Source organism: Dromiciops gliroides, chromosome 4 (assembly GCF_019393635.1).
Source record: "Dromiciops gliroides isolate mDroGli1 chromosome 4, mDroGli1.pri, whole genome shotgun sequence".
NCBI lineage: Eukaryota > Metazoa > Chordata > Mammalia > Microbiotheria > Microbiotheriidae > Dromiciops > Dromiciops gliroides.
The window spans coordinates 153477913-153503951 of record NC_057864.1 but is presented as its reverse complement, the minus strand read 5'-3'; the positions used below and the strand labels follow the sequence as shown (position 1 = coordinate 153503951).

General features: G+C 45.3%; 1 protein-coding gene across 2 annotated transcripts in view; it reads left to right on the top strand.

Moving 5' to 3' along the window:
* Positions 1–26039, top strand: part of VANGL2 (VANGL planar cell polarity protein 2) — an 82166-nt gene that overhangs the window by 34305 nt on the left and 21822 nt on the right. The window contains exon 1 of one of the 2 annotated variants that reach the window (XM_043963765.1): positions 6060–6299. The exons of the other annotated variant lie outside the window; for it this stretch is intronic. The gene's annotated coding sequence lies outside the window, so the exon portion shown is untranslated. Of the gene's footprint in view, positions 1–6059; positions 6300–26039 lie in introns of those variants that run through there. 2 annotated transcript variants of the gene reach the window in all.

Genomic DNA, 26039 nt, shown 5'->3' with positions numbered 1-26039 from the left:
TGTGTGACCCTGGTAAAAATTGCTGGGAATATTGAAAGTAGTCTGGCAGAAACTAGGTGTAGAACAATATCTTACATTATTTACCAAGATAAGGTCAAAATGGATACATGATTTTGACATAAAGGAAGATTTTTTTAAAGTAAATTAGAAGAGCCTGGTACATATTACATCTGACATAAATTCTGATGACTTATGGATAGGAGAAAAATTTATGAATAAACAAGAGTAGAAAGCATTGTGGGATATAAAATGGATAATTTTGATTACATTAAATTAAAAGGATTTTGTATAAATAAAACCAAAGTAGTCAAAATTAGAAGAAAAGCAGAAAATTGGGAAAAAATTTTTATGGACTTTTTTTTGAATAAACCCTTCATATCTCAAATATATAGCAAACTGAGTCAAATGTATAAGAATATGATTCATTCCCCAATTGATAAATAGTCAAAGGACATGAACAGGCAGTTTTTGGAAGAAGAAATCAAAGCTATATATAGGCATCTGAAAAAAAATCATTATTGATTAAAGAAATGCACATTAAAAGAACTTTGAGATACCATTTCACACCTATCAAATTGGTTAAAATGATAGACCGGGAAGATGACAAATGTTGGAGGGGATGTAGAAAAACTGGGACACAAATACACTGTTGTTGAAACTGTGAACTGATCCCATCATTTTTGGAGATCAATCTAGAATTATGCCCAAAGAATTATAAAACTACATATATACCCTTTGACCCAGCAATACCACTATTAGGTCTATTTCCCAAGGTGATCAGGGAAAAAGAAAAATAACCCATGTGTTTTGGTTTTTTTTGCAGGGCAATGAGGGTTAAGTGACTTGCCCAGGGTCACACAGCTAGTAATTGTCAAGTGTCTGAGTCTGGATTTGAACTCAGGTCCTCCTGAATCCAGGGCCAGTGCTTTATCCACTGTGCTACCTAGCTGCCCCCACAAGTTTTTTTTTTTTAAATAATAAACATTTTTATGGTTTTGAATTCCAAATTTTATCCCCCCTTCCCTCCCTCCTTTTCCCCTCCCTGAGGTGGTAAGCAATCAGATATGGGTTATACATGTGCGATTATGTAAAACATGACTATATTAGTAATTTTGTACAAGAAAACTTGAATAAAAGAAAAAATGAAAGAAAGTAAAAAATAGCAGGCTTCAATCTGTTTTCAGTCAATATCAGTTCTTTCTTTGGATGTGGATAGTATATTTCATCATTAGTCCTTCAGGATTGTCTGGGATCATTGTATTACTGAGAATAGTTGTCATTCACAGTTCTTCATCAAACAATATTACTTTCTCCGTGCACAACATTCTCTTAGTTCTGTTCACTTCACTATACATCAGTTCATATAAGTCTTTCCATGCCTTTCTTAAATCATCCTGCTTGTCATTTCTTATAGCACAATAATATTCCATCACTGGATGATGGCAAAATGAAAGGCATGACAATCTGTGTATGTGGCTGAGGTGAGGTGGAGGAGTAGGTAATGAGAACGGATTAGATTGAGGAAATGAGAAGTTAGGGTGTGTGAAAGAGCATCGATATGTAAATTGAAGCCTGGGGCAGGAGTGTCAGAGGAAAGAAAGTCCTGAACTCACTGAAGAAGGAAGGAGAATGTTTTAGGATTACTAGGTATTCTTCCATTATCTCTCCACTAATACTGGGTATCAATTCTATTATCTGTTTTTGTTCTTTTTTTTTTTCCAATCCAAAGATCAGTCTTCTTGTCAGAGAAAACGGAAGAGAAAGAAGAATTGAACCACTCTTCCTTCCCTCAGTCACCTATTCCCATCAGTCTAACCACTCTAAGCTGCAATAGTTCTATAACTTCTTTGATATTCCTTTTCCCCCAACATAGCTAAAAACAAAACAAGACTTTCCCCTCATTCTTGAGTCATTATGTTTTCCCCTCTGGAAACTATTCTTATTTCTGATTTCAATATTTTTATCTATTGTTCCACCATTCACTGGTTCTTTTATGTTCACATCTTTAGCATCATCTGATGGCCTGCCAGTCAGTCAACTTAACAAGCATTTATTAAGCACTTACTATATTCCAGGCATTTTGCTTTGTACTGGATATTCAAAGAAAGGCAGGGGGCAGCTAGGTGGCGCAGTGGATAAAGCACCGGCCCTGGATTCAGGAGTACCTGAGTTCAAATCCGGCCTCAGACACTTGACACTAACTAGCTGTGTGACTCTGGGCAAGTCATTTAACCCTCATTGCCTCGCAAAAAACCCCCCAAAACAAACCAACAAAAAAAGAATTACAATCTCTTGCACACAAATCCAATAGAATATGATAGTAGTTTATTTCAAATACATCTGATCATTTTTATGCATACAGATGATAATTGAATCCATGAGAGCTGATAAGAGATCACCATGTAAGATAGTAGAGAGGGAGAATAAAGAGCACCCAGAAGTGAAGCTTGGAGGGCACCAAGCATGAGCTGGTAGAGATCCAGCAATGCCACTGAAACCAAAAGAGAAAAGAGTATCAAGAGGATAATAGAAATAATAGCCTTTTCTCAGCCTTTAGTTCTCATCCTATTAGCCTAGGAAGGGGGGGGAAAGAGCTGTAGGTGTTAGGAGTAGCAATTAGAAGTGACAACAAGCAAACCTAGTGAAAACAGTCATTTGCATTTTAGTGCTATAACCCTTGATGATATGACAGTCCTAGTGTGTGTCAGAGGTAGGGAAGGGAATATGACCATTATACTTGTTATAGGAATAAGATATTTGATCTTGGATTTATAGGATCTTATCCTTATACCACCTTTTAGTATAACTATAGGATAACATAGTAATCATAATCATTCTTATTTTCCCCCCCTTTAACCCTCTTCTCCCCAACACTCTTTTATGTGTTTTATTCCCTCTGGATGCTAACTCCTTGATGGCAGGAGCTGTCTTGCTTGCTTGTATGTGGATCCCTAGAACCTGGCACAGTGCCTAACCCAGAATAAGTTCTTAATAAATGTTTTGTCTGTCTGTCTATATATCTATTTATTTATCTATCTAGTCTTCTTGCCTTACTAACCAAAGTGGATACACAAAGCAATCAGTTGCCTTCTGCCAAAAGTCTCACAGGGAGGGGAGAGTCAGTAAGAGATACTTTTAATGAGTCCAGAGGTCAGAGATTGACTCCTGTTATAACAAATGACCCACTGGAGAGTAGAACTAAGCACATTCCTTGGATCTATGGTCTAAAGATTTCCCTAACTCTTCAGGAATTGCCTGGATCTGGTGGTCACTAAACTTTAGTGACCTTTCTACCTATGTATCATGGGCCCTGTCTCTAATTCTTCCTGCCAGGAGTTTGGGACAAATAGGCCATTCATTTCTTCCATTCCATCATCCTTCTCCAGACCTTTATAGAACCTCAGTGACCCTCTATTAGTTCTAGGACAAAATATAAACTTCTCTGTTTGACATTTAAGGCCCTTCACAACTCGTCCCATAAGTTCCTTTCCAGTCCCATTGCACTTTTCTTTCCCTTCCATACTCTGCGATTCAACCAAACTTGCCTTCTTTCTATTCCTCACACAGAGAATGGCCATGTCCCATCCCATATCTTTGTCCTTGTTTCCCCCGTGCAAAGAATGTACTTTTTCCTTACCTCTGCCTCATAGAATTCCTCTTTCTTCAAGATATAGTGCATCATCTTCTACTTGAAAACTTTTCTGATCCCCTCTTCACTGCTAGTACCCTCCTTCTATAACAACATTGTATTTAGCTCCCCTGTATTAGTTGTCTTAATATTTATTCACTATATACTTGCACTTCACTCTGTATATTTAATTTTGTTACATATAGCTATATATGTATATATGTGTATGTATATATGTATATATACATACACACATATGCATACACACTTGTTATCTCCCCTTTAGCATATAAGGTTCTTAAGAAGAGGGACTGTTTCATTCTCTATTTGTGTCATCATCACCTAGAGCTGTGTTTGGCTTATAGTATTTAGTAAATACTTGTTAATTGATTGGATGATTGGCTTCAATCTACTTTTCCAGACTTATTGCTCATTATTCCCTAGCCAAACTAGCCTTCTTGGCGTACCTTGGGTAAGATGCTCAGTCTTCTACTTCCTAGCCATTATACTGGCTTAAAACGTTCTTTAGACTCACTTTCCATCTGAGATTTCCTAGTGGGCTTCAAGACTCAGATCAAGTCCAACTTTTTGAGTCCTTTCCTGATTCCCCAAAGTCAATAGCATCTCTTCCATCACTTTTTTGTTTGCTTGTTTGGTGAGGCAATTGAGTTTAAGTGACTCGCCCAGGGTCACACAGCTAGTAAGTGTTAAGTGTCTAAGGTCGGATTTGAACTCAGGTCCTCCTGACTCCAGGGCCGGTGCTCTATCCAGTGCGCCACCTAGCTGCCCCTCTTCCATCACTTTTTACCTATTTTGTGCATAACACACAGAGAAATATATACAAATATATGTATGTGTATACATATGTGCATGCATGCATACATACGTTATCTCCCGTGACTAGACTAAGCTCCTTGAGTGCAAGAACCGTATTCTCTTGGCTTTTTATCTGTGCGCCTGGTACTGAGCAGGAGTTTAATAAATGCTTTTTAATTAATTGTCCCCCATGCCGAAAACATTATTTTATTATCACTTCGGCCTGAGAATCTCTAACTTCCTTTAAAGCTCAGCTCACGTGCCCTTTCCTACAGGAAGCTTAGAGTTGGTGGCATCCTCCTCCCACAAATTTCTTTGTATATATTTTGTATTTAGTTTTCTATGTACACATCATTTTCTCTCAAAAAGCTCCTAAAGGGGAGACACCGTTTCGATTTGTCTTTGTATCCCCGGCACCTATCGCAGTGTCTGATAGTAGCTGCTCGGTAATACTTGTTGAATTCACTGATTCAATAGAGAACGTGTTAAGCTGTTACAGAATGGAGGGTACGGTACACAGTCATGAAGGAGAGAGGATCTGTGATTTCATAGTCATAGAATTCCCTCTACCAACTTGATTTACAATCTTCTCTGAGAGACGCCTAAAGAACGAAAAGGTTAAATGACTTGCCCAGGGTCACACGGTCAGTATGGCTGGAAATCAGAAATACCTCCATCCATTACACCAGACTTTAGGGGAGATAAACTAAGAAAATAAACTAAGAAAATGAAAACTCCTCTCCCTCCCCCAATCATTCATCCCCTCCCCCATCTCAATTCAACCAGATATGTCCCAGTTCTTTCCCCTCCCCTGCTTCCCCAGGGCGGGTTTCCCTTTGTAATTAATCCCGAAGCTCAAACCTGAGGGGAGAAAAAAGTGCTAATGAGGGAGCATCCCCCCTACTCCCTGGGCGGGCTCAGCATGAACGCTGAGTAATTAATTTGGGGGGGGGCGGAGAGGGAAATCCCCGCAACTATGGGCTAAGCGGGGAGCTCTCCTTATTGATCCAAGCCACAGACTGCCCTCTCTTCCCCTAGCCACTGGGGGGTGGTGTGTTGGTGTGAGAGGATTCCCGGCTTCCTAGGTCCTTAAACCTTAGCTTTTTAAAAGAGCTCTAGGGAAAAGAGAGGGGAGCGTCCTTAGCATCATCAGCATTTGGAAGCAGCGTCTCTGACAAGGCGGGAAGACATCCTCATCCCCAACCTTTGGAGAGGCTGCCGGCTAGGCTGGGCGGGGGCCCGGGAATTCTCGTTCTTCTCTCTTACAGTTCCAGGACTGGAGTCGCGCACCCTCCACGACTAGTTTCCAAGAACCCGAGGGCCCTGGAGAGCTAGGAGTAGAAGGGGCAGGGGGAGGGGAGGGGTGAGTAGCTCTGCTGGTCGGGGAACTGCGGCTCCGCAGACAATGGACGAGGCGGCGGGAGGGGCGGCGGCAGCCGGAACAGCCGGGGAGGAGGTGCTGGCGAGTGAGCTCTCCCCCCGCTCCCCTCCCCTCTCCCCTCCCTCTTCTCCCTCTTCCCCCCTCCCCCCTGTGTTCAGCCGGCTCCCGATCTGATTCCTGATCCCTGATTCCCTGATCCCTGATCCCGCCATGGGAGCCTGAAGAACCCCTCCTCCCCCCTCACCCCCCGCCCCCCGGGGCCCAGAGGGGGAAGAGGCTGCGGTCTGGGATAGAGCAAGGGGGTGACCAGGACCAAGAGCCCCCCGCGACTCCCCTCCCTCGCCCGCCCCCTCGCCAGCGCTGCCCGGGAGCGCGGAGTTCGCTCCGAGCGACCTGGAGCGCTGCGCTGCGATACAAAGGCTCCGGCTGGGCCGGGGCGGAACCGAACGGACCGGGGCAGCTCGGGAGCGGCGGGTGAGTGCTGAGGCCGCGGGGGGCGCGGGCAAAGTTTGCAAAAAAAGAAAGAAAGAAAGAAAAAAAAAAAGAGCAAGGCGCCGCGCTGGACCGAGGGAGGGGTGTCCCGGGCTGGGGAAGGGGGGCTTGGGTTTCGGGGGGGGGGGTCTTGGGCTTCTCCGCCTCTGGCCCGCCCCTCCACCCTGCAGGGGCCCCCCTAGTCGGGGAGGGGAAGGGGCGCACGGGGGGGCGGGGCTCGGGCCTGGCAAGCCGGGGACTTTCCTGGGCCCGGGGCCGGGGCGGGGGCCTGAGAGGTCCCTGAGGGAGCGGGTTTCAGCCCGGGACCTGGAGTTGGGAGCGGGTGGGGGTAAAGGGGAATCTGGAGGTGTCTTTGAAGCGTGGGGAGGGGATCGGTGTGCGGGCGTGTCGCGTCTGGGGGGCTGTATGGAGTCCCAGGAGGGAGCTGGAGGGGCTGTAAAGGGGGAGCGGGTGTGGAGCCTGGAGAAGGGGACTGGCTGTGCTTTCTTGGGGGCCCGGAGGTCAAACCCTAGCAACCATCCCCTCTTCCCTTTTCTCATGACCCCCCTCTTTGGAGAGCAAAGGGACCTGCCGCTGTGAGAACTGGGGGGGGGGCGGGGGGGGCATGTATGTCCTAGCCTGTCTTTGTGTTTGTATTCGTGCACGCCTGTCCCTGCAGGTGTGTGCCTTCGTGTTTGGGGTGTGTAGGGGTTTCTAGCTAGGAGCTTCTATATGGGGGCAGGGAGTGTCTGGAGTGTCCCTAGTGTTAGGGGATCTATATGTATGTCCTTGTATACTGAGGAAGAGAAATGTGTATAGTGGGGGAATGAGAATGTTTGTCTACATAGGTGTATGTATATTGGTAAGGGGTGGTATGCAGGCCCAAATATTGATCAGGATGGGGGCGTGTGTCTTAGGGAAGGATGTGTATAAGGAGGACAAGAGCTCTGTATTGAAGATAGTTGTTTCTTGTTTAAAAGGTCTGTGTACTTGTGTATATGTGTACTATACTGTGTTTTGAGATGTTTCATATGTATATTAGATGGGTGTGCCTTTAAGTGAGTGTCTGTCCCTGGTGTTGGTGTGTGTACTGGGGAGGGGGGAGGTGCTATGTCCTCTCCATCTAAGTAGGTGAGGTGGACTTAACTCTTGGAGGAAGGATCTCTCTCTGTTCTATGAAGTGCTTGGAGAATTTGGGAACAGCAACAGTAGGTTTATTGTTGGAAACAAGGATGGGGTGGGAATGGGTGGGCAGCCTTTTGTGGGTCAGGCAGGGCTTGCTTGTGGCTGGTGTGTGTGCGTTGTGGCATGTTCACATCAAAACTCTTTTCTACATCCTTGCCCAAGGGGAAGTTGGTGGAAAGTGGAGACCTTTATAAGGCTCTGTGTGTGTGTGTGTGTGTGTGTGTGTGTAGGGGGGAGGGGCTGTATGTAAGGTCTAGGTTTGATTGAGTATTTTTTCTCAACCCTTACAAGAAAGACTAGGGGAGTCCAGATTCTGAGGTCTCTTTCCAAGTTTCATGTCTTGTCTGCTATGGTTTTTGGCCTTCTTCCAAATACTTAACCTTTTTCCCCCTTCCACTTTGCTACCCCCATACTACCTTTTCCTAGGCTTAGTATTTTACCACCCAGTAATACTCCTGGAGTTCTAAGGCCTTTGTGCCCTTAGATACTACAAGAAGAAGGAAAGAGGAAAGAGGGAGGAGAATGGTTGAGCAGATGATACGGTAGTGATGATCTTCATTCACTAGGAGGCCAGGCTTTCGAGATTAATATGAGAAATTTGGGAAAAGAACTGGATGGTTGGGGGAATGGACTGACTGGTAGTTTGTTTGTGGAGCACTATTCAGGACCTCCCTTCTGCTCTCAGAAGAATCTGTGTAGGTTGAAGGCAAGCCTAAGGGTGCAGAGTGGGGATGTAGGTATAAGGTGGAAGCTGAGGATGTATGAGATGGGTCCACCTGAAGGTATGGGATAGGAGCTGAGGAGAAGGAATAGGAACTGAGGGTGTGGGGCAAAGATTTGAGATAGGGATGAAGGGTATAGGATGAGGTTGAAGATCTGGGATGGATACTGAGGCCTGAGGGTTAAGCATGTGGGATGAGGTTGAGGATATAGGTAGGACAGGGCTGAAGATGTGGGATAGTGATAAAAGCTGAGTGTATGGATTAGGGCTGAAAGCTGAGGGTATGCTTGGGGGTTGAGACCGGAGATATAGAAACTGAGGATGTGGAATTAAGGCTAAGCATATGGGATGAAGGGTGATGGTGTGAGCTGAAGGATAGTATGGGAGCTGAGGTTAGGACTGAGGACTGAAGGCTGTGGACTGGAGCTGAAGTCTGTGAGTAGTTTGGGGAGGAGGGAATAGGGAAGCATACTGTTTACAAATATGCCCTCATCTATGACTGTGATGTGGGGACCCAGTTTCCCTCCCCTCAAATGGAAATATTTCTCTTCAGAGACTAGAATTGGCTTCTTCCTTCCCTGTTTGGGGCTAAGGGAGGAAGTGACTGGTCCAGGACCCCAAGAGATGCACTTGAGTGGCAAACCTGGAAAGGGAAGGGACCCAGGTTTAGGATAGGACTTCCTTTTTAAGGCAACATTCTCACAAATTCATAGCCTAATTGCCTTTCAGGCCAATGGGTTAGGGCTCCAGTCTAAATTAATAGGCGAGGCTAGTCTAAGAAACAGAGGCACTTTTACTTACTGAGCTCTGACCTTCCTGGATCCTCCTCCAAGGTGTCACCGCCCTTTTGGGATTCACTTTGTAGTTGAAGGAGTCTTAGATAGACATCAGTAATCACTTCCAGAGATGGAAGAGTTTGGTTGAAGAGTACCTTCTGCCATCTCTCTGCTGCTGCCCCTACCCCTACCCCAGTATGTCTGGGATATCTTGAGTCACATGGGTAGTAGACTTAGCTGGCTAACTGTTTAGAGGAGCTGCCATGAGCAAGTGGGAAGGAGATAGGACTCTCCTGTTTCCCCCAGGTGGATTTCAGGAAGTCAGATGCCCCCAGGAGCTCCCTTTTCCTTTATTTCCATTTCCATTCCACCCTTGACTTGTTCCCCTATTATAAGGTTAAATGGAGAAAGCCCTGGACAGGAAAATTAGCAACCTGGGTTCTTGTTTTGGCTTAGCCTTTGATGTATCATGTGATACTGGCCAAGTTTCTTTCCCTCTCTGGGCCTTTGTTTCCCTTTCTATAAAATGGGACTAATGATACCTGTCACTCCTTATCCCTGGGGGGTAGGAAGAGGATTATGATGAAAAAGGATGGGAGATACTGAATCTCTCCATGCTTTCAAGCTCCTAGAGAGTCCATTTGATCTCTACCACTTCCTTGATACCTGTTAGACCTGATGCCTGATTTCTTTTTTGTGCTCTGGATTCCTGATTCCTTTCATGTTGTTTGTAAATACCACCTCCACTTTCATCTCTTGAATTTTCCTGGTCACATTTCCTCCTGTATCTAGCCTTCTTCTTCTTCTTCTTCTTCTTCTTCTTCTTCTTCTTCTTCTTCTTCTTCTTCTTCTTCTTCTTCTTCTTCTTCTTCTTCTTCTTTTGCTGGGCACTGAGGGTTAAGTGACTTGCCCAGGGTCACACAGCTAGTAAGTGTCAAGTGTCTGAGGTCAGATTTGAACTCAGGTCCTCTTGAATCCAGGGCTGGTGCTTTATCCACTGCGCCACCTAGCTGCCCTCTAGCTGCCTTTTTTAACTCCCCTCTTCTAACTTGGTCTTTTCCCACCAGTGGTGGTTTGTAAGGATGCCTGACTGCCGGGTGAGTTACTCCCTTCAAGATAAGATCTCTATACCAGGTTGGGGACAGGCTGAAGAGAGAGTAAGTGTTTGTGCTCCTAAGTAGCAGCTTTGTCTTGACCTTATGTAGATCTTGTTCCTCTTCTTTCTGTCCGGAACAGGGAAGGCTCAGGGTGAATCTCCAGCTGGGGCTTGCCTGGGTTGCCATCTCCCCTGCCCAGCTCTGTGCAGATCTGAGACATAGACACCCTTTCTGTTGGGCCCTATGAAAATGAAGCCCTATATGGCCTGATGCCCCTGGCAAGGCTTGTAATTACAGCATGAACACCTGGGAAAGGGTTTGGGAGATTGGGTAGGCCAAGAATCTCTTAGTTATCAGGGTGGGGTGAGGAGAGGGGAGAGTGGGAAGGAGCTGGGGGCAGGGGTGGGGCAGGCATCTCGGTGGGGGGGGGGCCCTTTGTCCTTTGGGGCCTCCGCAACTCAGAGCAACTCAGACAAACGTGGCAGTTAGGTTGAGGGATAGACTGTGGGACATGAAAGCTGACTCAGGCCCTCTTCTTCTCTCATTGGTAGTGAGTGCCTTAGCTTCTGGAGAGGAGCACAGGGATCAGTCTCTATGGTATTCAGTGGCCCTTTGTATTATCTGAGCTAGGAGTGAAGACAGAGAGGATCATAGGACCAAAGGTTTATACATCTATAGCTGAAAGGGGCCTTGGAAGTCATCTAATGTAGCCTCATTTTGCAGATGAGAAAACTGAGGCCCAGGGAGGTGAAGTAACTTGTCCAGAGTTACACAGGTCATTTGAGTCAGAGACAGAATTAAAATTCAGGTTCTGTGATTCCAAGTTCAGTGTGTTTTTTAAACAGCATCCTTTCTGGCATTATAAATATAAGTTCTATGGACTCTGGGGGGCAATGCTAAATTTCTCTGTCTAAACTTTGCCTTCTTTTTGTCAAGGAGGGTGAGGGATGGTGGGATCCCTAGGAACCTCAGAGGTAGGAGATCTCAGTAGGGTCTCTGTTTCTTAAAGAGTATGGTGGACATGGCCTTTATTAGGGAGGTGTTGGAATCTGGGACCCATGGGAGTAGAGGCTCCACATTTGGAAAGCCAGAATTTTGGATGAACTTCTTAGAGTTCCTACTATATATAGGAAAGCAGCAGGGAGGTAGTGATTGGTGCTGTACTGCTAATGCTGAAAGAGTGTAGCATGGGAATATTAGCCACAGGACTCGCCCCACCATTATGTTAATCATCTTCAGCTCTCAACTATAATCACCTTCTGATTGCTGGAGGTGGGAGATCAAGAGGAAGACACTGTATACCCTCTTAGTCCCTTTCCAATTTCCAATCTGATGGATGAGCTACCCTAGGTAGCTTTCTCTAAGGGAGATTGGTGTGGTTGTGGGTGTGGAAATCACCTTTCATTTAGGATTGTTACCTTCTGGGGTCTCTATCCACAGAGCTTTTTCATACAAGATAAACATCTTTAATATGATTGTCACTGGGGCAATCTTGCCACCAACATGCTGGAATTTTGGCTTGGGGATGTCTGATTCCCTCTCCAGTGGGGCATTGTATGATAAAGGGATGTGTGGGAATGGTTGACTGGTATGGTGGTATTCTATAAGTGGGGATATGAAAAAAACATCTCTTTGCCGCCTCTTTCCATCCTTCAGCTACCCTCTCCCCACCCAAAAAAAGACTTTGCATCTAGTTTGTGCTGACCCTAGACTCTCTCCTCTCTCTCTCTCTCTGGAAAATAAGGGGTGGAGAGGGACAGGTGCAGAGACTGAAGTGTGAACAGAGGAACTTTAAAAACAACTGAGTGTGAATGGAGACACTCATTTTCTCACCTGCTTAGCTCCAGGAATGGCTCTGTGGGGAGAGGAGGGGGGCTAGAAATCTTTTATTAGAGTTAAAAGTTTGGGGTGGGGTAATTGAGAGATTGGGAGGGGCCTTCTCACTGGAGTCCTTTTTGAGTTGGGGGGGGGTGCAGTTTACAGTTATCTGCATTTTTTCTGATCTGCTTAGAAGGAGGAAGAATCTGACCTGGGGAGAAATCATGGTCAAAAAGAAACCTAGGAGGGGCAGCTAGATGGCACAGTAGATAGAGCACCGGCCCTGGAGTCAGGAGTAGCTGAGTTCAAATCCGGCCTCAGACACTTAACACTTACTAGCTGTGTGACCCTGGGCAAGTCACTTAACCCCAATTGCCTCACTAAAAAAAAAAAAAAAAAGAAACCTAGGGATGCTTCCACCCCCCTCCATATGTATTAGACTCTCCTGTCTCATTGTATTTGTATATTCCCCAACACAGCTTGGCCTATTCCATTATACCCTCCTCCTCCCTCATGTACACACTTCTGCCAGTCTAACTTCTTTTTCCTCTCCTGTGTATTGTTCTACATAAAACTAGATTCATCTCCCACACTGGCTTCTGTTCCCCCTCCCAATTATACCCATTCCCTCCTGATGTACAATTAGACCTATCCCATTGCTTCTCACTCTTCTTCCCCTTCCCCTCCCCTCCAAGGTCCTTTGCACATGGATTCTTGACTTCTGTATATGCATGTTGTTGTTCAGTTGTTTTTGGTTGTGTCCAACTTTTCATAACCTCTTTTGGAGTTTTCTTGGTTTGCCATTTCCTTCTCCAGCTCATTTTACAGATGAGGAAACTGAGGCAAACAAGGTTAAGTGAGTTACCCAGGGTCACACAGCTAATAAGTGTCTGAGGCCAGATTTGAACTCATAAAGATGTTTTCCTGATTCCAGACCCAGCACTCTATCTACTACATCACCTAGTTGCCCCATATACACATGTAGTCTTTGTTTATCTCACTTCTTTTTCATATAGGTCCATCCCATTCCTTCTGCCCTTCACTTAAGGAAGTCTGTACTATTGACCTTCCCCTTCTAGGCCTATTCCACACTCATTCGCCTAGGTCCCTATCTCTCCTTTGTCTTCTCTTTCCTACTTCTCTCGTATACACACAAAGGCCCATCCTATTGCTTCCCTAGCTTGCAGGGACTGGTAGGAGATGGGTTACCAGACTTTGGAAACCCTCCTGGGGTCATGAGGAGCCCTGAGGAACAGATTGTGAGGGTAGGGAAGGGAAGGACTGTTTGGAAAAGGAAGACTTTTTTTTTGGGGGGGGGATCACAAGGGAAGTTGGTCTCATCAATTGGAATCCAGGGCACACACTTCCTGTTATCCACATGTCTGTTCTTGCCCCTTCTCTCAGGTGTGTGTGTGGGGAATCCTTTGCCACTCTGGAATTGTCAGGAAGCTAGCTGAAGCTTGTGATTTGGTGGGGATGCTAAATCCTGCCCTTGGAGGGGGAACCCAGGCATCCGGGTTCTCTTTGCCAGCCCACTGCCTCTTGCCCCCTCCCCCAGCCCCTGCCTGGGACGAATGCCAATGACATTACTCACCCTATCCTCCCCCCCCTGCCCCCCAAAGCCTGCTGTTTCTGTGACTGGTTGTAGGAACAGTGGGAATAGGCCTGGGAGAGGCTGGGGAGTGTGTGGGGGGGGGCACATGTGTGATCCTGGGAGCTAAGGTGGGGGTGGGGGTGAAGAGAGCAAAGCAGGTCTCTGCAGAGCCCGCTGGGCTGGGTGGGGTAGAGTAGAGTTGGGTGGAGTCAGCAGGAGCCTTTCCAGGTTTCCGAAGGGAAGGGAATAGTGTCTATAGACCTGTAGGACCCTTTTGCTTCCCTGCACTTCTATTCATCCATAGGCCTAGTGGTGAGAAGGCATACTTTCTGAGCCCAAGCACAGGCCTTTTGACAAAGGAATAGCCCTTTCCCTTCTATGGAGTCCAATGGAGACGGATCCTTGATCTCTACCTGTCATCTCTTCACCCCCTCAGGTCAGTGTGGATGGTGAGCTCATGTCTGAGGCTGCTGGGAGCTGCCCTGGGAGAGTGTCAGGTAAACAGGGTGGGGGCAAAGATACCCAGTGCCAACCTCCAATGGACAACCTGAGCCCAGCCCCCATCCACCCCCTCTCTGTAATTTCTTCATCTCGCAGTAGCTCCACCTATTTTTCTGACCTCCTAGTCAGGTGTGCCATCCAAGGGGCAGTGCATATTTTTTTTTTCAGGGTATAGGGATGAAGAGTCCCAACTCCCGGAGCTATTCTATTGTCCTTTCTCTGTGCCTTAGTTTTCCCTTCTTGGCTAGAGGGTCATAGTGCAGTCAGGAGAGGAGATGTTTCTCTCTAGAGGGTATATTTGTACTATTGTCCAAAAGATTCCATGTCCACTTTCTTGTCAGGGAGAGAAGACTATAAGAGCCGTAACCCGCAGGAGCTTTGAGATCCTTCATTCAAGAATAGTGGGTTGGGAAGTGCTTGGGTTGGTAGAGAATTAGATGAGGTTCATGGAGTCTTTCTTGTTGGTCTCAGGCTTTGGGTCTTTTGGAAGCTAAGTTTTGGTATATCAGTGATATATCTTTTGGATACATTTTCCCTTCTGTGGTTTAGGCCTAGGGCCCATGTGAATCTGTGGCTTGAGGGAGAGGATAAGGCTGAACATTAGGTCAATTGTTTCATCCCCTACTTTGCCATATGGACCCCCTTAGGTTTGTCAAAGTGCAGCGATCAAGGATCCCATGCCCCTATTTACTTACTATATGTACAGGGTATGGGACTCCTATGGGGGGCAGGATCTATATTGACCCTTTTCTTGAGGGACTTCTTTGAGAATTTCACTCTCAAATGGTACTACTTGGGAGGGGACTCTGGTACAGCAGAAGATGGCTGAGAGTTGGCTCTCTGTTCTTTCGATCTGTTCTCACTGATATACCAAAACTTAGCTTCCAAAGAATTCTTCCTTGTGGGTGTGCCCTTTACTGATTGGAACCCCACTCTGCCTTAGAAGAGGGATTTATGGTTTATTGGGGTCAAAAAATATTTCACCTTATGTTTGTTGAATTGAACTGACCATCTGTGGCCAACTTTCTGGTGGTAAGCTGATCTGCATTTGGCTAGGCTGGCTTTCAGATGACAGACTCTGGGTTGATGCTCCAAGCCTTTCCTGATGAGAAGGACTTTCAAGAACCCAGGTTTCCCTCCATGCCATGATGGGCTATTAGAAAATGACCTCAGTAAAAATTGGCTAATAATAGTAGTTCGCATTTATAGTTTACAAAGTGCTTTCCTTATGACAATTTTGAGAGGTGGGTAGTGCAAGTTTTAAATTCTCCATCTGAGGGATTGGTAAACTGAAGCCCAGAGAAGTTAAGTCTCTGGTGCCAGATCAGAGCATCTCAGAGCTGGAAGGTATCCTTGAGCTCATTTAATCTAATCCCTCCCTTACCAGGCGTATTTTCCACTAAATCCCTTCCTGTGAAGTCTGGAGGTCTATAAGACATAGACTTAATTGATCAGCTTGGCCATGGCTGCAACCTAAGTTGTCTCCTTCCAAATCCAGGGCTCTTTCTACTATATCACACAACTTTGTGACCTTGGTTGAGTCTCACCATCCCTGGACCACTATTTTCTCTTTTGTATAGTAAAGATGCTGGTCTGGAGAATTTCTTAAGTCCTTTTTAACTCTTAACATTCTATTCTGTTGCCCCTCTTGTGTTTACACATTTGGCTCAGTGGATCACTCAGAGCTTGAGAATTTAGATCCACAATTCCTTTGATAAAAACATATTCAACAAGCCTTAGGGTAAAAACAGTCCCGGAATGTAAAAGCAGGTAACAATAGCTAGGAAGTCAAAAGCAGTCACAAAGAATTCCCTGGGGTCTCCTCCCCTGCCAAAATCCTGAAACTGTTTTGATATCCTCTGTGCCCAAAGCCATACGTGGGCCTCAGATCCATCCACCTGGGGGCAAAGTTATAATACTTTTTTTAGAGTTATTAAAATTATATATTCATAACATTCAAAAGTTATTCAGAGGCGGCTATGTGGCAGGTGCAGCAGATAGAGAGCTGAGCTTGCAATCAGGAAGACCTGAGTTCAAATCTACCCTCTAACACTTACTAGCTGAGTGACCTTGTAAAGTTACTTAACTTCTGTTTCCTTAATTGTAAAATGGGGATAATAACACCTATCTCCCAGGGTTGTTGTGAGAATCAGATGAGGTGAAACACTGCACAGTGCCTGGCACATAGTCGGTGCTATATAAATGCTAGTGATGGTGCTTGTTATTATTTGGACTATCCCAGATCTACCCAAAAAGCTCTTGGCTCACAATAGCCCTGGTTACTGATATGGCAGTGTGGGGTTAACTCAAGTGTCTCCAGTTCTACTAGTGTTTCCTGGTCCAGAATATCCATGAACCTGCTGAGAACTAACTGTAGTTAGACTAGAGTCTAGGCAAAAAAACCCCTCTACTTTCTTCTCCTAGTATCATAGACCTAGAACTCTCCTCCTTGATGGATTGACTTTTAGATAGAGGCTCAGGGGCACTGTGATGTGTGCATAGTCAGGGGCATGTCCCTTCTCCACTGAAGTCATCAGCCACCAATGACCACCATGCTTCAACATAAGACACCCAGATCAGACTGTACTCACATCTTGTTATTTGATCATTTTGCATATTCAGGACATAGTGGAGCTGCAGATCAATTCTCTGGCTGCTTGTCCTAGGCCTTATGACTTTTTTTTTTTTTGGGGGGCAATGAGGGTTAAGTGACTTGCCCAGGGTCACACAGCTAGTAAGTGTCAAGTGTCTGAGGCCAGATGTGAACTCAGGTCCTCCTGAATTCAGGGCCAGTGCTTTATCTACTTCACCACCTAGCTGCCCCAGACAAGTCACTTTCAATCAGATTCAACCAGAATTTATTAAATGCTTACCCTGTTCAGGTGTGGAAATAGATGTTGCTTATACAAAGGAAAAAGTGAAAACAATCCCTTCACTCAAGTGGCTTTCATTCTATTGAGGGGAAACAATATGTACAAAGATAAATACAAAATATAATTTTGATGATGGTAGGGAAACACAAGCTGGAGAAAAGAGCCTTGTAAAGGTGGCAGTAGTTGAGGGAGAGATTTAAAGAGGTGGAAGGGAGAAGGGAGAATGTTCTTTGGAGTGGAGTGGAGGGAGGGCCTTAGGGTTTGAACATTGTGAGATGTAGGATTAAGAGGAAAGACAAGTGGGTCAGTTTGACTGGAATGTCAAGATGAAAAGAAGGGGAGTAATTCTGAGACCTGCAGTGGGCAGAGTTTGGTAAGGCTGGAACCAGGGGTAGAACTAGGTATTAGAGAAAGGTGTGTGGGAGCGCGCGCGCGTGCGCGCACGCGCGCGCACGCACACACACACACACACACACACACACACACACACACACACACACACACACACACAAACAAGCGTTTACATGTATACACGTGTTTGTGGTGGGCAGAGTGTGGAGTCAGGTCCAAGCTCTGACCTGCTTGTTGGAATGTACTTCATAGATCGTTCTGTAGGAGGGGGCCTGATGAAATTATTTTGCCCATGCCAGAGTTTCCTACAGGAAGGACCGAAATGTTTGGATTAATTTCTATTTAAAAACTACCCCATACCTCCACTTCCTGTCCCAGAAGATTCTGCTTCAGACCATTGTGCGTCATATTTCCAGACCATCTTGGTTCTTTTGTCCCTATCCTTAGTGGGGATTAGGAGCCATGCCATCCCCTCTTTTGTAATGATTTGTAAGGATGTCATAGGACTTTAGAGCTTACATGAGCTTTTGAGGTCATTCAGTCTTCTTATTTTATATATAAGGATGCAGGATCATCCAGATGAATTGACTTGTCCAGGGACACATGGATTGGGAGCTAGAACTAGAATTTAGGTACCCTGAGTCCTAGTTTCCAGCCTCAACCTCTGGCCCCTTGAACAATTTCTCTTAGTCCTGGGTTCCCTCACTCTTTCTATTTATGGCTTTCTGTAGCTGTGCATGCTGGAACTGGGCTATGAATTAGATCAGGACTGGATGTCATTGAGATCGGGGTATCATGGTCCTAATCCTGATTCATTACACTTGTTTGCCTGCCCCCCTGTTGTGTTGTTTATGCTCTCCTGTCTGCGCTGGGTGTACATGCACATGTGCCCTATATTTGTTTTGTTTTGGGGATCAGGTGGCCAAGCCCCATCCAATCTGAACGGCTTGATATGAATGGGGCAGGGTCCATTCCTGGTTTGGGTTCAGGCCAGCACTCTGCGTACCTCCAGCGTCAAAGGCTGCCCTCCCTTGTGTGTGTATGTGTGTGTGAGGATGGAGGAGGGAGAGCTACAGCATTGGGTTTATTTTTTTCTGGGGCCTTTGCTCCAATTGTTTCCTGGAGAAATTTGATACCAGAGCCCAGACAAAAGCTGGGGCTGAGGAAGGAGATACCCCATTCTTTCCCCTCGTCCCTAACCTCTCCCCTACCCCATCCCCATAACCTCTCACGCTTTGGATGCTGGGTATGGGTTCCAGGACCTGGCTGCCATCACCTAGGCAACAGGGGGCTTTGGTTACTATGGTGATCAATGTGGGAGAAGCTGGGCAGCAGGGACAAAAGACCCCCCCCCCAACTCCCTCGGGATGAGGCTAAGACATTCCATTAATTTTATTTCTGAAAGACCTTTGAGGGAGGGGGTCCCCCCTCTTTTTGTGAAGGGTCTTTTCCTTCCTTCTGGCCTTCTTTTAACCCCATATGGACTGTTGAAGAGAATTAGATTTTTTTAGAGGAGAAAATGGGTTGGGGGAGGGAGTGGAGTCCCAATTTAGAGGCCTCCTCTTATCCCTGGGAGCTCCCTGCTCCGCCCCAAGCCCATAATTCCCTCCCCTCTCCCTTTCAACATTCCCACTTGTTGCTCTCTCCTGTCCCCACCCCCTTTCCTGAGAATCCTGCCTGGTCTGGAGACACTGATGCCCAATCCCTGGGACTGACTTAAATAGAGAAGGACTCCTCCCTTTTCCTTTCTGTTGTAGCTGGGTTGGTAGTTGGATGTTGGGGGGATTAGCTGGCTGGGGTCCCAGAGTTTTGGATTCTGTCCTAGACCTTTTAGTGACCTTTGGTGGGTGGTATTTGGGGCTTTCTAGGTACCTTGTCCTGTGTTGGGGAGGGAGGTTAGTGCATGAGGATGGTGGGAATAGAAGGGAATGGGTCTTGCTGTCTCTTTAAGAGTAACTTGGGAAAGGAGGTGGATGCCTGAGCCTGTTCCCCAGGCAGGGGGTAGGGGTGGGTGGCTGGGAAGGGGCCTGTGGGCTGAACAGGCAAGAACAAAGGACTAGGGGGAGGGGGTACTGGTGGCTGGCCCTGTGTCTGTTTTAAAAATTTATCGGTGGGGATAACACAACCCCATCAAGCTCTCTTCTGCATGTGTTTGAAGTGGCTTTTCTAGCCAGGGAGAGAGAGAGAGAGAGAGAGAGAGAGAGAGAGAGAGAGAGAGTGTGTGTGTGTGTGTGTGTGTGTGTGTGTGTGTGTGTGTGTATCTGTATCTGTCAGAGTGGGTAGGCATCTGGGCTAGTGTACTTCTGTCTATTTGAGTGTGTCTGACTTTACTGACTCCACCAAATCTTGGGGATTCGGTCTCTCTTTCCCAGGAGTCTCTGAGGTAGTTCTGGGACTGGAATGTGTCTGTTCCCAGAGCTGTGGCTCATCTAGCCTCACCTCTTAGACCTGGATTGATCGATAACACAAATTTATTAAGTGTCTGCTATGTGCAATGCACTAGCATAGGTTGGGGGCGGGGTGTGGAGTGTGTGGGAAGAAGTGGGGAGGAGCTTCAGGCTTTATGCTCTAGTCAAACTGGTTTATTCTCTGCCCCCTAAATGTGCTGTGATTTCCCAGATCCATGCCTTTGCTTATACTTTTGCCTGTGTTTGGAATGCCACCCCCCTCCCCTGTTGCATTCCTACTAATTAATTAATTCATTTCTTTATCTATCTATCTATCTATCTATCTATCTATTTATTTTTTAGTGAGGCAATTGGGGTTAAGTGACTTGCCCAGGGCCACACAGTGTTAAGTGTCTGAGGCCCGATTTGAACTCAGGTCGTCCTGAATCCAGGGCCGGTGCTCTATCCACTGTGCCACCTAGCTGCCCCAAGTTTAATTTAATTTTAACCTTCCTTCTTTCCCACCTTCCTTCCTTCCCACCTTCCTTCCTTCCTTCCCTCCTTCCTTCCTTCCTTCCTTCCTTCCTTCCTTCCTTCCTTCCTTCCTTCCTTCCTTCCTTCCTTCCTTCCTTCCTTCCTTCCTTCCTTCCTTCCTTCCTTCCTTCCCTCCCTCCTTCCTTTCCCATCTAGAGACCTGAAGTCTTCCCTTCTTTTTTTTTTTAATTAAAAATTCTTTTTCTTCCCTTCTATAAGTAACATCCCCTTCTCAGTGCTTTTTCTCTTACACCTGACAAGGTGGTACTTATCATGTAATATTTTGTGTTAGTTTATTTGTGCTTGTACTAAATTCTGTGAGGGGGAGGATACGATCTTGTTTAAGCTTTGTATCTTCCCTTGTTCAGGAGAGGGGTAATAAATACTTGTTGAAATGAATTGATTTTTTTTTTAAATGTATAGAGCTTTGTATAGAGTATTGTCTATTGGAAAATCTTCAGTGACTCATGTCTACATTTCATATCCTGTCAGTTACCAAGTCCTGCAGATCCCAGATTCCTCACATTTCTCCTTATCTCTGGTTGCCACTCTGGTACAGGCTCTCTTTCATATTTGAGAGCTCTGATGATGAGGAACTTTGATGCAAGCTTTAAAGGATGGATCAAGCCAAGAGGGTGGGAGGGTGGTTTTTCCAGGCACAGAGAACCTCGTGAGCAAAAACAGAGGTAGATGGTAGAGTGCAGGAACCATGGTCTAGTGTGGCTCTAGTTAACCTAAAATTTATGGAGAGGAATAAGATGAGATAATGTAAGAAGTGCCATTGGACTCCTTGAGGGCTAGACAAAGGCATTGAACTTTACTCGGTGACAATAGGGAACCACTGAAGACTTTTTTTTTTAATTAGAGCAATAACACGAAGAGATTCTTTTCATAGAGATCAGCCAATGTTAGGTTCTCCCTTTGAGTCATATGGGGGCCTTGGTTATAATGAGTGCTAAGGCAGGGGCTATGTTGAAAGTTTGTCTAGATGCTAGGGATGGCCCAAGCTGTGGGCCCAACTGTGAAATGCTCATATGGATTGAGTCCATCAAGGGGACTATGAGAGGAGAGATGTGTTTTAAAAAATAATATTTTGTTTTTTCCCAATTATATGCTGAAACAGTTTTTTAAAATAACATTAAAATTTTTTGAGTTCCAAATTCTATCTTCTTCCCTCCTTTTCCTCCCACCTCTCTGAGATGAACCAGAGGTCTTTCTGATAAAGTTCAGCATCCTTCACCTTAGCATCTGAATTAGCAGGCTTCCTTGGAGGCCACTTGTTGGCATCTAGGGCAGGAGATACAGGCATATTCTTGTCCTTTTTGGGATTTCTTATGTGGAACAGTATGACATGCCCATCAGTTTAGATTCTGACTTTCTCTGAAATGTTTGCTTACAGCTCCTTGAATTCTCTCATTCAGGAGCAAAGTCAGGACAGGGCATATAGAATTGAGAGTGCTCTGTATAGAGGCAGGAGTGAGGAAGATTGTCATGGATGGGAAGGTAGGGAGAGAAGAAAGCCAAAGACAGACAGATGCTTGGGAAGACTCACATTAGGGGGATAAGGAAGAGAATGAGTAAAGGACACAGAAAAGAGTTAGAGGGAGCAGCTAGGTGGCGCAGTGGATAAAGCACTGGCTCTGTATTCAGAAGGATCTGAGTTAAAATCTGGACTCAGACACTTGACACTTACTAGCTGTGTGACCCTGGGCAAGTCACTTAACCCCCATTGCCCCACAAACAAAAACAAACAAAAAAAGAGTTAGTTAGAGAGGTTTAGGAGAAGCATAGATTGTGTGACATCTTTCAAGCCAAGAGAAGAGAGAGTATCCTGTAGGAAAAAGTTATAAAGCTGTCCAAAGCTACAGAACAGTCAAGAGAATCAGAACTGAAAAAAGTACCCATTGGTTCTAGAGAGTACAAGATCTAGTCTATGGTGACTGTTGAAAGAGCAGTTTTAGTACAGTGGCAGAGATGTAAGCTAGGTAACAAGGGGTTGGGAGGAAATGTGGAGTGAGGAAACAGAGAATTCAGGTGTAGATAGATTTTCCCAAAAGTTTAGTCTGGAAAGGGAGGAGAGAGATGGGATAGTGTCAAGTGAGGGATTTTTTTTCCTCACTGGGGGACCTGAGCAATATAAGAAGATGAGAAAGAGACAATGGAGAGGGGAAAATGGAAGATCCCAGGTGGGAAAGGATGGCTTCTACAGCTGGGTCCTAGAAGAGTTGGGAGAGATGGGCATCAAGGGCACAGGTAAAGGACAAGAATTAGTGAGGCTTAGGAATATTGCTGGTTCTGTGACATGAAAGAGGGTAGGAAGTTTTGAGGACTAGGAGAATGTTTGTTCTGAAAACAGTTGGAACTTCATATATATTTGATAAATGATGAATGAATGAATAAATGAATAAAGGTCCTTGCCTTCAAGGAACTCAGGGCAAAGTTCTTGATTTGGGAGATAGTGATTTTTTTCTAGAAATTCATGTCTGTATGGTCTGGAGGAAAGAGCACTGAGTCCCAGTTTTGAAGATTTGTAAAAAAACAATCCAGAAATCCTAGGTTCTAGTTAGATTACTTTGAGCCCATACTGAAAATTTATCACATATTTGGTGAGTGGGGCATGGCAGACTGATTACTTGACCTAAAGGAAGAGAGAGGGGACTTTCCTAGGTTAAATCCCTACACCCTTCATCTTTTGAACCTCCTTTCTCTCTCCCTCCCTCTCCCCAAATATATGCCACTCGACTGTGAATTGCTGACCCTCAATGGATCCCAGTTTGTCTCTGTGAAATGAGGTAAGTTTTAGTCTTCAAGAGTAGGAAGTGAGATTAAAAGAACAGATTATCTTTACCTGGGCACCTGGGCAGACAAGTTTCTTGACTTGGGGGCTGGGCAAGTGTGTAACATACTAGATTTCTGATAGGAGGATCATAGGGTTAAAAGCTGGAAGGAACTGCATTCTGTTCCAACCCTCTAATTTTAAAAATGAGAAAACTGAGTCCCAGAAAGGTAAAGTGACTTTCCTAAGGCCACACAGGTCATGGCTGTCATTGGTATGATTCTAATCCACTTCCCTCTGAATCCAGAGGCATTATTCATTCTGCTGTCCCACACTGCCTCTTTCTTTTGTTGATTCTTGAAAGCAGACAACTCTCTTTCACTTCTCACCTCTGATTTGGTAACAGGAGGATGGCCAAGGTGACCCAACAGCTTAGTGGGGCCACAGTCAGTGCTTTGTACCGTGTCTCAGCATCTGGAAGATCTCCTCTATAGGGAATCGATGTCCTATCTGACCTCTGTGCTCTTCATTCTTCATGACAGTTGCAGTTTCTCTTTTATGTCTCACCTTATAACAAAAATCAGGCCACCTAGCAAAATTCTCAATATTGTTCTATTTTCTTTTCTTTTCTTTTTTTTTGTTGCAGGGCAGTGGGGGTTAAGTGACTTGCCCAGGGTCACACAGCTAGTAAGTGTCAAGTGTCTGAGGCCGGATTTGAACTCAGGTACTCCTGAATCCAGGGCCGGTGCTTTATCCACTTCGCCACCTAGCTGCCCCTTGTTCTATTTTCAACACAACATAGTTGCCAAATCTCTCTCCATAGCAACTCTTACATCCATTTATCCCCTCCTCTCCACTCAAGCATGAACCACCCTAATATGGCTCTTATCACCTCTCAGTTGCAAAACCCTCATTCAAGTCACTCCCCTCTCCAACCCAGCTACCAAAGTGATTTTCCTAAAGTACAGATATGATCATGTCATATCCCTACTGAATAAATTCCAGTGACTCCTTATTACCTCTAGGATCAAATTTAAACTTCTTTGTTTGACATTTAAATCTCTTCACAACTTGGCCCCTTGTTCCCTTTCCAGTCTTTTTGCATATTACTCCCTGGCTTCAAGTCTCAGCTAAAATCCCACCTGCTACAGAAAGCCTTTCTCCATCCCTCTTAATTCTAGTGCCTTCCCCCTGTCATTTATTTCCTGTTTTAGACATGGTGAGATTAAGATGTCTGTGGGATATTCAGTTTGAGATGTCATTTGGAGGCAGTTGGAGATGTGAGTCTGCAGGTCAGGAGAGAGGTTAGGATAGATGTAGGGAGACATCAGTGCAGGCTGGGATGGCAAGAAAAGACTTTATAGAATAGGTGGTGCTTGAGCATAGCCTTAAAGAATAGATATGATAGGGTTCAGTTGAGAGAATGGAACAAAGGTATTTCAAGAAACACGCCAACTACTGTTCGAGAAGGGAAACAGACTGGGTTAAGGATGTGGGGCTGGCCACAGTCCCAGTCTGTGACAGCTGCTCAGACTTTCCCAGAAGAGGTCAGTGATGCTAGGTCTGTAGGCCCTTAACCAGGGTCACACAGATAGTAAGTGTGTCAAGTGGCTGATGCCAGATTTGAACTCAGGTCCTCCTGAATCCAGGGCTGACGCTTTATCCACTGCACCACCTAGCTGCCCCCTGGCCCTTATTTCTTAATGTGTTTTGATTAACATAAGGGAGGTCAGGAGGTCCAAAATGAGATAGCTGTGTTTGGGCAGGATCATTTAAGGATCTATCTAGGTGGATGGTGGCAATGAAAGATATAAGCGGGGAAGTTTTTGGATTCTTGGCAAGCAATGAATCTCAGGCTATGGCAAGAGGAAGGAGACTGTGATTCTGAAAGAGGCCACTCTGGCCTTGGCATATACATGTTCATGCCCTGCTTTATTCATTCCTCATTCTGTATGGAGATATTCCCTTCTTAAGTCCCTTATACAACAAGGCAGCCCAGGCGAACTCAAAAGGTTTTTGTTTTTAATAGGGAGGGATGTGATCTGATTGGTTCCCCAGCCTCTGATGTCATTGCTGGGGAGCCACAAGGGATTGGCTAAGTAGCAGTAAGTTTTTAGCAGAGGATTCATGATTTTAGGAGAGGGAGGATGACAGAGAAAGGGAGGGTTGGGGGATGTGGAAGAAGGTAGGGGTCCAGATAAAGACCTGGATGGGGAAGTGGTGGGTGCTCTGGTAGTGGGTGGGGGTCTGTCTAGAGCCTAACTTCTTAAACCGTGGGTCTTAAACTGAATGTGGGGGTTGTGAAAAATTTGACAACAGTAAAAGGTTATGTATATCTATTTTATATACCTGTATACCCAGAGTTGTGTAAAAATTTATCAGGGAAAAAGAGGTTGTGAAAAAGTTTAAGATGCCCTGGTCTAGAGTAGGAGTAGGCTGTGAATATGAACCTTATGGATCTTTCAGAGAGCTGCCATAAAAAACCACAACAAAACAACAAAAACAACAACAAAATCCAGATATTTTCTGGTCTGCCATAACATTGTTCCTTCACTGGGTCATTTGTTGGGGGGAAGGGGGAAGCAGACCTATAATTTCATGGGGTGTAGGAAATTTCCAGAGATGAAAACACTTCTCCAACCAGTGTTCTTCCACTTAATATCTTAAAGAGTTGCCTGGAGGTACAGAGAAGTTAAATAACATTTATCATAGGTAGGGCTTGAACTGAAGTCTTCTTGACTCCAAGACCAGCTATCTACTGTATTACCTACTTATCCCACCCTGGGAAAAGTTTGGTCTTGTCCATTTTAGGCTTTCGAATCTTTCTGCCTCTTTCTCACCCCACCTACAGGAGATAGTGTCCTACAGTGGAAAGACGATGGATTTGGAATCAGAGAATGTGAATCCAAATTCAGCCTTTATAGCAGGGTGACCATGAGTAAATCACCTACTCTCAATGAACCTTTTCAGTTTTGTTTCTTGCTTTAAAGTGAAGAAGTTGGATCAAAATTTCTATCTGTTAAAGGTCCCTTCCAGCTCTGAATCCTTGCATCTATGATTTCCTTCATCAGTAACTCTATTCCTCCTTTCCTCTCTCTCCCCCTAGCTCCAAACAACAACTAAAAAACAA